Source organism: Cyprinodon tularosa, unplaced genomic scaffold (genome assembly GCF_016077235.1).
Source record: "Cyprinodon tularosa strain WSP-4 unplaced genomic scaffold, ASM1607723v1 ctg1262, whole genome shotgun sequence".
NCBI classification, from domain to species: domain Eukaryota; kingdom Metazoa; phylum Chordata; class Actinopteri; order Cyprinodontiformes; family Cyprinodontidae; genus Cyprinodon; species Cyprinodon tularosa.
This window is the reverse complement of record NW_024038073.1, coordinates 28,677-40,847: the sequence shown is the minus strand read 5'-3', so window position 1 is coordinate 40,847 and position 12,171 is coordinate 28,677. Positions and strand designations below refer to the sequence as shown.

The following is a 12,171-nucleotide window of genomic DNA, read 5'->3' as shown; positions in this document are numbered from 1 at the left end:
TATTCAATGGTTTATTTGGTAGTAAACTATCAGTTACTTATTGCACAAGGTTGTACGTTCTGTGGGAATGACACTTATTTCTGGTCACAATTTCAGAATCAACTGTAAAAGTATATTTTATAAAAGCAAAAATGTACATTGTGTAAATACAAAGTAATTAGTTAGCAGTCTTAAGGTGGTTTGGATATATAACATATCAAAACTTCACACATGTACACACACACTTACATATTTCAAGTATTTATTGTCATTGTGATCATTTATACTTACGCTTAAGACAAATTTAAAAACTTTACATAAAGGATGGCAAGGCATGTAGGCAATCAGTCTGTGGCTCTGCTGAGCTGTTAATGAAGTCCAGGTTGCTCAGATGGCCGTATTCTGCTCTTCTGTGTTGTTTGTCATTGTTGTTGGTCTGGTGTCTTGCATCTTCCTCTTCTCAACACTGTATAGATCCTTTATATATTCTCTATGGGGTTTAGTTTCGGTGAGCTTGTTGACTAATCAATCACAGGGATACCACAGTCCTTAAACCAGGAATTGGTACTTTTGAGTACCAATTCCTGGTTTAAGCTACAGACTAAATGTCTTTTTGCCATGCCATCCTTTCTGTAGTGAATACAGACATGATTTTAGAAGCAGCCAGAGATGTGTTTTAAGATTTGCTTTTTTTTAAATGACGTTTTTCAGATAATGTACCTTCGGGCTGCCAATAACAACAAGTCATCCACAAACCTGGACTTTTTCCAAGAGTTTGTAGAAAAATATGGCTTCCCACTAACAGGCTACTGGTGTGTGTTAGCATGTCAGGATTTTATTTATTACTGAAGCACACTTTTAACCAAGGTCAATCAAATGGTAACATGTGCTTTAGCTTTATGCTGCGTTCACACCGGGTGCAGCTGGCGCGACAGAAGCAGCGAGTTTACATGCAAAGTCAATGGTTGACGCGCGTCAAGGCGCAGCAAAAGGTCCCGCGGCACGTTTTGAGCAGCAGGCGCAGCGCGTCAGAGCAGCTGAAGCAGCGCCTCGGGCGCGTTTAAGCATCTGACGCGCCGCAAACGCGCTGCTGCTCGAGATGGAAAAATTTTATTTTTGCTGCTCGACGCGCCGCGTCAACCAATCAGAGAAGCTGATCTGGGAGCTGGCTGGGAGAGAGACACAGCGCTGATGACACAGACCGCTCTGATCACTCCTCTTAAACAGTTTATTAACGCATAATTAACTTAAAATGCATACATCTGCCGGCAGAATATGTTCGCTTTTATTATCTTGGTGCCTGCAGATCGGATTATTTAGATGGAAAAACACCTACCCGCTGCCGCGGTGAACCGCGAGGAGGCGACCCGGCCAGAGGCTGCTGATGAAGGGATTCCTTCTGTCGGCTCACCGCCGGTATGTGGGGGTCTGAGCAGCTCCCACAGAAATAACATTGGGAGGCAGGATTGTAATCTGGATGAACTGACTGTACCGATTACGTTTTCAGGTGTATTTTCTCACTTAAAAAACATATTAAAACTACTTTATTCCCACTGATCACAGCAAATATAGCTGCAAGGCAGAGAAAGGATAGAGTAGCTCCGCCCAACGCGCGTCAGAGCCACTTTTGCACCGCGCAGCCAGAGCAGCAAAGCTGCTTCAGCCGCGCGTCAGAACTAACTGGTACAAGCAGCAAAAAGGAAGCAGCAGACGCGATTTTGCTGCTTTTGCTGCGTCCGGTCTGAACGTAGCATTAGTTCATATAATCATGTCAACATGTGCATCGAACTGACCAAAGACCAGTTAGGTCACTATAAACACTAACTGGACTTTTACAAAGTTTATTAAGAGCTAAGCCTTGAACTCTCTATGACCTGAAATAGCCTTTGTTCCTCTAAAGTTCATAGAATTTGCTTGTATCCATCTTTTATATTTTTCAGAGTGAGAGCTGATCACGGAGTTGAGAATGTTGGTGTGGCACGCCTCATGTTCTCAGTACGTGGTACTGGAATTGGGAGTTTCATTTCTGGGAAAAGTGTGCACAACCAAAGGTAGAATAATTTGTTTTGGATTGTTTTTCAGCTCTTAAGCACTGTTTAAATTGTGTACACACATTGTGCATTAAGGACGTACACTTACATAGAATGTATTATTCAGGTAGAAAGGAAAAGCAAATTATCTGGCACACTAGTAACAGTGCCATGAAATTACAAGCACTCAATGTTTGTGGGCAGACTCTGCCTTTTTTTATCCCACTGCTATTATGATACCTAATCATGCAGTGTTTGATGTTGGGTTTTTATTAGAAGAAAAATATTTGTTTTCAACGGTTTTAAAATTATATTTTCTTATGTTTTTGGCCTATGTATAATATAATTGTATTATTTGTTTGATGCCAATACAGGTATATTACATATAGGTTTATAATGGGAAGATAATGGTTAAAAAGTGGGAAATCTGACTCATACTGCATTTCTCAACCAGATTCCATTCCATTTGCATCAACATACAGCTTCATGGGGTCACAGTGCTTCGCACTGCTAATCCACAGTAAAAAGGATGAAATTCCCACCTGGTACATGACCTTTCTGTGTGGAGTTTGTGTGGATTTACTTTGGGTACTCAAGTTTCCCCCATCATCCAAAAATGTATGCTAGGAAATGGGTTAGCCTCGAAAAGGAGACAGTTCAATGGAACTAACCTGTCCAAACAAAGGATAAGTTAAAAAAGAAGCAACATTTTTGCGTTATTGCAGGATTACAATGGGGAAGTGGACCAAAATGTTTATTACAGTGCCTACTAACTCTCCACCAGAAATTATAGCACAGCACTTACAAGGAGCAAGGCAGCACTGAAAAGTGTACATTTTACTTTTAGTGCTCCTTTCACTTAAAACACATTTGCTGTAGCAAAAGTGTTACATGATTAAAAAGTGAAAATGCAGTTTTTACCAAAAGCTTATTGAAAGGTTCAAGACAAACAGGCTTAAAGGAATAGTACACCCAAAACATGATTAGCCTTCATTTTCTACTCACCCCCATGCTGAACAACACCCTGGAGTACTTTTTTGATATCTCAAATGCATCTGGAGATCTGGGAGGCTTCTTGCTGTCTGCTGACATTCAAATAATGGAGGTCTATGGTGACCGAGACAGAAAGGTCCATAAAAGTCCACAAAAAACGTGTCAATATTCCTCCATACTGGTCGTCCAATGTATTCCAAGTGTCCTGAGTGGGTAGCATCCAGAATTTACTCGAAACAAAGTCATTTAGAATGTTTTTAGAGCATAAACAGTAGTGTATAGGATTTCCTGAAAGCGCGCACATGCGCGATCACGACGCTACGGAAGCCGGCAGACCAAACCAGATGAAAGTGCGCATTCAGCGTCTGCTCTGCCAATAATGCAAGCGTAGAAGAAGAAATGCGCCGTTTACCTGTGCAAAGAAAGAAACAACGAAAGAAAAATGTCTGAGGACTTCAGTGTTGAGGAAGAGCATGAGTTCTTTGCCGAGCTGAATGCGCTGGTTTGGTATTCCCTGTTGTTCTCTGCAATGACCTGGAAGCTCAGCTTGAAGAATCCTATGTGGATATTCCCTGTTGTTTTCTGCAGTGAGCTGGAAGCTCAGATCAAGGTCTGCTATGCTAAGCCTGAAGCTAGATGCTTAGCTTCACATGAACTCTGATAACCAACAGTCTCCAGTCCCAGTCAAGACTTCAGTTAACCAGCCCAACCCTGTTTCAGAACTCATTCATGATCCTTGTGTTTGTGCAACAATAAACTCTGTTTAACTTTTACCCCGTTTCCGTGTGTGTTCTGCATTTTGGGCTTTACTCAGAGCCCCATCAAGACAGAACACTGCGGCCAAACACAAAGCCCAGCAGATCACCTCTGTCGGTGGATTGAGGAACGGGACGCTCAGATCCATGGACATACACAAACCCTCCGTGAGTTACAGCTGAATCAAACATTCGCTAGCCACTTGGTTAATGCTAACGCCACGTCAGCGGCACGTCCTGCTCCGAATCCACTTCCGTTTCCTAGGTCACCGGCAGTGACGTCACATCCTAGTCAAGATAATAATCTTCCTTTCTGGTCAGAACCCAGCCCGTCGTTTTCTGCACTCAGCCTTTCTCTGCCTGAGAGATATTCCGGCAATCCAAGTAAGCTCAGGAGATTTCTATTTCAGTGTCAGTTATTTTTTGGTTTTCATGATTCAAGTTTTCTTTATGATAAGGATAGAATAGCTTTTGTCTTTTCTTTTCTGTCCGGTGAAGCCCTTGAATGGGCGGAGACCAGATTTCTGCCTAAAATTAGAGTTAACTGTACCTATGAGAAATTCATTCAGGATTTTGAAAGGACTTTTAACCGAGTCTCAAATAAGTCCATCGTTTCTAGTGGTCTATTTAAAACAAAAAAGGGAGATAGATCCGTTGCCGAATTTTCCTTTGATTTCCGGGTTAAAGCAGCCGTTTCTGGGTGGAACGAGTCTGCGCTCAAAACTGCTTATCTCCTAGCTCTGAATGAACCAGTCAGAAACGAGCTAGCTTTTTACGATGAGCCAGCTAACTTGGGGGACCTCATAGAGCTAGCTATTAGGCTAGACATTGAACTACAAACCAGATCCAGCTCCGTTCTGCGCCAAGTTAGTCCCAGCTCTCATTTACGCGATCGTCACTTAGCTCCGTCTGTTAAAGGACTCAAAATAGGCCCACAAGTTACATCTCAAACTGTTAGAGTTCCCCACCAGCCTGATCAGACACCTGAACTAGTCACCTACGTTTCTAAACCTGTTCCCTTGCCTGGTTCTCTAGCCTCTGAACCAGTAATCCGTTCTGGAACTCTAATTTTTCAACACGTTAACATGTCGCCAGAATCAGTAATCAAACCAGTTAGCTCCACTCCAAAGACCCCTCGGCGTAAGAAACGGCGTCGCCTTAAGTCAGCTCTGTGCCATCTAGAGACCCCTGGGTCAGCTCTGTGCCATCCAGAGAGCCCTGAGCCTGCCCTGTGCCGTCCAGAGACCTCTGAGTCTTCCCTATGCCGTCCAGAGACCCCTGAGCATAAACTTAAGTGGGCTTCAGAGTTCGGAGTTGCTGAAGATATGCCTCCAATAGCCTCTCAGCAGGGTCCACAAACCGCCAAGACCTCTCTACAGACGCTGCAAGCCACCTCTGAGACTGAACATGAGCCTCCATGGGTGTTCTCCCCTGTTCCTGAGATGGAGCCATGGTCGGTGTTTTCTCCAGTTCCTTAGGTAGAACCACAGTTGGTGGTGTCTCCTGTTCCTGAGGTGGAGCCACAGTCGGTGGCCTCCCCAGTTCCTGAGGCAGAACCACAGTCAGTGGTTTCTCATGTTCCGGATGTGGAGCCACTGTCGTTGGTATCTCCTGTTCCAGATGTGGAGCCGCGGTCGGCGGGCTCCTCAGTTCCTGTCCAGGAGCCGCAGGTTGCGGTCTCCTGTGGGCCTGTTCCTGGGACGCGGTCGGTGGTCCTCCCTGTTCCTGATCCGGGGCCGCAATCGGCAGGCTCCACTGTTCCTGATCCGGAGCCGCAATCGACGGGCTCCCCTGTTCCTGACCGGGAGCCGCAATCGGCGGGCTCCCCTGTTCCAGACCGGGAGCCGCAATCAGCGGGCTCTCCTGTTCCAGACCCAGAGCTGCAGTCGGCGGGCTCTCCTATTCCAGACCCTGTTCCAGAGCCGCAGTCGGCGGTCTCCTCAGAGCCTCCTCCAGAGCCGCAGTCGGCAGTCTCCTCAGAGCCTCCTCCACAGCCACAGTCGGCGGTCCCTACGGAGCCTGTTCCTGAGCTGCCGAGGGGGGGACGGGGTACTCTGTTGGGGGTACCTGCTGAAGTGTGGGCGTCATCCTCCTGAGAAGCTGCTTCGCCTCCGGTCCCGCGGCAGACCCCCAGAGCGTCATCTTCACCGCCGACCCCGTGGCAGACCCCCGGAGCGTCATCCTCACCGCCGACCCCGTGGCAGACCCCCAGAGTGTCAGCTTCGCCTCCGACCCCGCAGCCGGCCACATAAGACTCTGCTCCGTTACCGGATCCTCGGCCGGCCTCCAGAACCTCTGCCATGCCTCCGGCCTGGCGGTGGTTCCCCTAAGACGCTGCTTCGTCCCCAGCCCCATGGTCGGCCTCCTGAGCATCTGTCTCAGCATCTGTATGTGGAATCACCCTGAAGAATCCTATGTGGATATCCCCTGTTGTTCTCTGCAATGAGCTGGAAGCTCAACCTTGAAGACTCCTATGTGGATGTTCCCTGTTGTTCTCTGCTAAGAGCTGGAAGCTCAGCTTGAAGAATCCTATGTGGATATTCCTTGTTGTTCTCTGCAGTGAGCTGGAAGCTCAGATCAAGGTCTGCTATGCTAAGCCTGAAGCTAGTTGCTTAGCTTCACATGAACTCTGCTAACCAACAGTCTCCAGTCCCAGTCAAGACTTCAGTTAACCATCCCAACCCTGTTTCAGAACTCATTCATGATCCTTGTGTTTGTGCAACAATAAACTCTGTTTAACTTTTACCCCGTTTCCGTGTGTGTTCTGCATTTTGGGCTTTACTCAGAGACCCATTATGACACCCATTCTGTTTTGTTACTTTAGTGTAAAACAATCGTGGACTGTCAGATAAATGTTCATTGGAGTAGGACTCAAGAGGATTAAGCATCCCAATGTTAACTTAACAGTATATATATATTTTTTTTTGCTGTAGGAGTTGCACTTGCCAGACATTGAGTGGGAGTCCAGTGGAATCCATGACGGTCGGAGCCCAGGTGTCATTGTACCAGTTTTCCAGACACCTCTGAGTGAACTGGAGATGGAGAACCTCAAAAGAGCAATAGATCCCACTGCTCCTTCTGATTGCTATGGAATGGACATTTACAAGGCCACGGTTGAAAGTGTCCAAAGAATCATTCACAACAGATGAAGTTGCTTGATTTGTGCATTAATAATTATTGCTTAAAAAGCTTAGTTTTGGCTGTTACATTTTTAAAGCACAGGGAACCTTTGGATTTGCATATAATTAAACGTTAGACAGTCCTTGTCACATTGAAGTTTTTGTGTAATTGTAGAGAAATGTACAGATAAAATGCAACTGTAATTTCAAATAAATGTATTAATCTACCAACTGATTTCAAGAGAATGTGATAAAACTTAAATCAATGCTTGTTTATTGAAATGTATACAAAACAAGTTAGAGTAACCATTTGCAGAACTCCACATATTTAAAGAGGAACGTGGAAAATGGTATTGAACATTTACAGCATCATAGTGGTCAGGGAAGCCACACATACACAAATGCAAAACAAAGATTTTAATTAAATTAAACAATGCAAAAGAAGAGCATAGCCCTGAGTAAGACCATAAATAAAGATTTAAATTGTGATAGTACATACCTAAGAGGTAAAGCTGTTTGAAACATTTAAAGCGCTTGGCACTGGCTATACACAAGTTGGAACTCTAACAGGAACTCCTCTGTTTTAGCAATTAACGTGAAGGTAACAAAACACAGAGGAATAGCTTTGTGTACACCGCATTAAAATATTGCAAACTTTCCAGTATTGGTCTTTTGGTGAAAAACAGCTTTTTTCTTTAAACACGGTCACACCAAAGTCCAAAATATAATTTGCTTTTACACAAGACCAAACCCTGTTTCGTTAGTAGCAATAGCACACAACAAGTTGGACTTGAATCTTTGTAGTGTGTGAGACGGTCCGGCAACTTGATGGTCTCGAAGCAAGTCAAGGCCCTGGGGAGGAGGCCACTTGCCACCTTCACAATCAGCTCCTCTGGAGGGACCTCCCAACCCACCCAGAACCGTAGCAGGTTTTTCAATTGCTCTGAAGATGCTGAAGTGAAAACGGTACAGAGCTGTGAGAAATGTGTCCTTTACATACAGTTGAACAATGAGTTGCTTCATAGTTTCCAAGTTGCTGGAATAGAGTTCAGTCATTCATGTTCAGGATGATGCATATGAGGCAGAAGGCAGGAGAAGTTGCCTCAGCAGCACTGATTAAAACATGTCATTCAATACTTTCGTAATGAACGACATGACAAATTTATTCAAAAATGATAACTTATTATTACTATTAAAAGCATATCCACAGATTAAATTGAAAAATGTCTTCCATGTATGAAAACATAAATCTCTCTCTATATATAGATATAGATAGATATTGTTATAGTGTTTATCAGATTGTGAAGTAAAATGTGAAAATGTAAAAAGACTTAATGAAATTGGTAAAGTGCAATCAAATAATTTGACCAATAAAAATTTTGGCCGATAGACGTCTGCTTTACCAACCATGTAAAAAGTTTCGAAATGGGACTTGAGTTTGGACCAACATGTTAGTAATCTGCAACAAATAAACGTTTGTAGGCATCAGTTATAATCCAAAGTCCACAAAACATACCACGTTCTACAAAGGTCCTGAAAAAAGCGGTGACTCGAGTGACTGCCTCAGCCGAGATGTCATCTTCATCGTCATCAGAATCTGGATTCGTTGTTGGCCATTTTATGTGGCCAAGAATCATCTGCAAAGACAGAAACTGGTGTGAAGGCTTCTAATTCACACTTGGGAATAAAAATGCAGGGACGTATTCAAAAACAGCATGACTTAAGTACATCTTAAAGGTTTTTACAAAACCAAATCTGACATACCTGGGGTGTGATCTCAGCTTCTCTCTCACAAGGGAAAAGCAACTTCACCACATCGGCCCTATTTGAGAGAAGCGGGCAAATGCCAGTTTCCTTTAGTCCCCTTCTCAACTGCTTTACTTGTTTTGCTGATCGTTCATGTTTTGCATGAACAAATAAACTAAAACATATGACAAGCAATTGAAATTGTCTACTTAGTATGAACATTCATGAGTGGGAACTCATCCCCTTTTCTACCAAGTTAACACGAACCACCAGCAGTACTAGCATGTACAGTGGGTACTGGTTGGAAATGGACGGTTTCCTGCGTGATTCCTGTGTGATTCCTGCATGAATCATGATGTATTTCCTGAGGCCAGTTTTTTTATTTCAAAAAGAACTGCAATGTACCCGGACAAACACCAGGCTGCACTTGGGAACTTTTTTTCCCCTCCTTAATCCAGGCTGTTATTTAGATGCTGTCTTTAAAGCAGGTTTATTGGGGATCTTGGTGTGATATTGTGCTATTTTATGATGTTTTTGGTTAAAATAAAGTTAATGAATTAATTTAACATAGTGACTGCATTATCTTATTTCATGAAAATTGTTGCGTACTGTATGGGAGCAGTTATAGATACACCCTGCGATCTTATCTGAGAACTGTTTATTTCTATTTATCTGCATCTCTATTATTTAATGAAAAATTATTATAATTAATCTTTTGGCAAAACAAATAACTGAATCAATAAAGGTCCGTGGATCATCCGTCCATTCGGGAGGGAGGGGGGTTCATGCAACGTCATTACATCACTGGTATCTCGGTATCCAATCAGCTCACTGACTTGCCCGTTGATCAAAGCCATCTCTGACAACAGCATTGAAACACCACTATTTATCAAGACGGTCTGGCTGCAGCACCGCAGCTGTCAGACCAGTCCCACTGCAGGCGCCTGTCACAGGCCACCTCCACCGTAGGGCCGGAAATAAAAAAATTTAGCCACGCCCACCTCCCCCCAACCGACATCACCTTCTAGACGAAGAAGAAGGTTGTTGAACATGCGAGACTCCGCAACAATGGTAAGTTAATTTCTTACTTTTACCGCGAAGCAAAAGATGTCTGGCTTTCATATGCTTGTCAGCAATGTATCGCTGTAGCGTTATATGTAAAGCACGTGCGGTTACTGAATGTTACAGTCAGTGATGGGCAGTAGCACCGCTACATGTAGCGAAGCTATTAGTTTAACTACATGTTCCAGTAGCATGACCATAGCGTCGCTGCTTTATTTATCAAGTAACTTTCCAGTAGTGACGTTATTGTTTTTATCAAGTAGCGACGTAGCGTCCACAAACGCAACAACATACAGGGCATAACTAAGTAATGAAAGCAGGTTTTCTATTTTTGAAACAACAATCAGAGTTATTTGCTGGACATTCACGCATGAGCCTCTATTCTGCCTCTCCTGTCTGTATCTACGAAACATGCGCATGCGTACTGCAGTGGAACTTAAAGAAGGACACCCGCAGCCACACACACAGGGTGGAGGAGACAGGATCAGAGCGCCTTATCTTCAGAGATTTTGAAACTTGTTGAATCCTCTGATAAAAAGTACGTGTTCAGATGTTTTAAGGCTTATTTGCACAGATAAGTTTTTTTAGGTATGGAGAAACAGCTCTCCCATGTATAAAAATAAATACATAAATAAATAAATACTCAATAAATAAATAAGCATTCAATTAATTACCCCCCAAAATACAATGAATAAATATGTAGGTAGAAATTAAATTATACAGTGAGACAGAAATGTATATATATCTCTTAATTAGCTTCTTTATTTTTTCACCTTTTTTTGTAAACAGTTTCATTTGTTACTTGAATCGACTGTTTAATTGAGGTCTGCAGAAGTTTTCTCTAAGGGAAACCCTAAAGAAATAAAATGCCTTTTGTAGGGTTTTGTTTTCCCTAGAGATGTCCATTGAATGTAAACTCATAGCCATGTCTCCATGTGTAGAACACTACACAGTACCTTTCATTTGGTTCTAATAACAGCAGATTGTTTTTGTTTTTTTTGTCTACTAGTAAATACTTTAGTTTTTTTTTTATTATGCTGATCATAAAACAATTTTTCAGAATCAGAATCGGGTTTATTGCCATTGTTAGTGAAGGAGTTCACAACTAGGAATTTTTTATGGTACAATCGTGCAACATGAAACATATATGAAATAGTAAATAAAATTATAAAAATCTCTAAAAACACTGGGGTATAAGGCATGCAAAAAATATACTAATATATACACTTAGGATAAAAATATGGATAAAAAAAAATATATATATATATATAAAAAGTAAAATGTACAAGGTAGTGCAAATAGAGCAGTGTGCAATACAGCAGTGTAAATGGCATGGGCAGGTTATAGAGTCTGACATATAGTGTTCATGAGTCTTATGGCAGAGGGGAAGAAGCTGTTTTTATGGCGGGAGGTTCTGGTCCGTATGGACCGTAGCCTCCTCCCTGAGGGGAGAGGTTCAAACAGTCTGTGTCCAGGGTGAGAAGGGTCGGCTGTGATGCAACCTGCACGCCTCCTGGTCCTGGAGACATACAGGTCCTGGAGTGATGGCAGCTTACCTTCTCAGCGGAGCGCACAATGCGCTGCAGTTGGTATCTGTCCCTGGCGGTGGCGCCAGCGTACCACACGGTGATGGAGGAGGTGAGGATGGACTCAATGATGGAGGTGTAAAACTGCTTACTTAAGTTTCCTGTGTTATGTCATTGGCTGATCTTTAATAAATATTTTAACAAAGAAGGTGAAAAAATAAAGAAGCTAATTAAGAGATATATATACATTTATGTCTCACTGTATAATTTAATTTCTACCTACATATTTATTCATTGTATTTTGGGGGGTAATTAATTGAATGCTTATTTATTTATTGAGCATGTATTTATTTATGTATTTATTTTTATATATGGGAGAGCTGTTCCTCCATACCTAAAAAAATCTTATCTCTGCAAATAAGCCTTAAAACAGATATATGTAAACATCCTGTCTGGTAAATTAGGCCATGAAGTACAATATCCAAGTTTGGCTACTGCTCTCTAATGAGAATATCTTAGTGGCACTCATCAGATTGAACTATCTAGAAATTAAAGGCACCAATAAAGTTAAAGCTGATATATTTTTCTCATTTTTATTTCAAAAAATTGACTGCAGTTGCTTGTTTTAATGAGTGTTTGGCTATGTAAAACAAATGGCTAGTCTTGGCCACATGAGCTCTCTATGGCCAAGAACCGAAATTTGAACACGTACTTTTTATCAGAGGGTTCAACAAGTTTCAAAATCTCTGAAGATAAGGCGCTCTGCTCCTGTCTCCTCCTCCATCCTGTGTCTGCGGGTGTCATTCATTGAGTTCCACTACAGTGCGCATGTTTCATAGATACAGACAGGAGAGGCAGAATAGAGGCTCATGCGTGAATGTCCAGCAAATAACTCCAATTGTTGTTTCAAAAATAGAAAACCTGCTTTCATTACTTAGTTTTGCCCTGGATTTGGTAGCGT

The 12,171-nt window shown here is 42.5% G+C and overlaps 1 long non-coding RNA gene across 1 annotated transcript; it reads right to left on the bottom strand.

Moving 5' to 3' along the window:
- Positions 1-7,758: 7,758 nt before the first annotated feature.
- On the bottom strand, positions 7,759-8,744 carry LOC119777714. The gene is made up of 3 exons (XR_005279951.1): positions 8,641-8,744; positions 8,393-8,513; positions 7,759-7,828 (listed from the first exon to the last, which is right to left on the bottom strand). It is a non-coding gene; the product is annotated as an uncharacterized LOC119777714 (long non-coding RNA).
- Between the last annotated feature and the right edge of the window lie 3,427 nt (positions 8,745-12,171).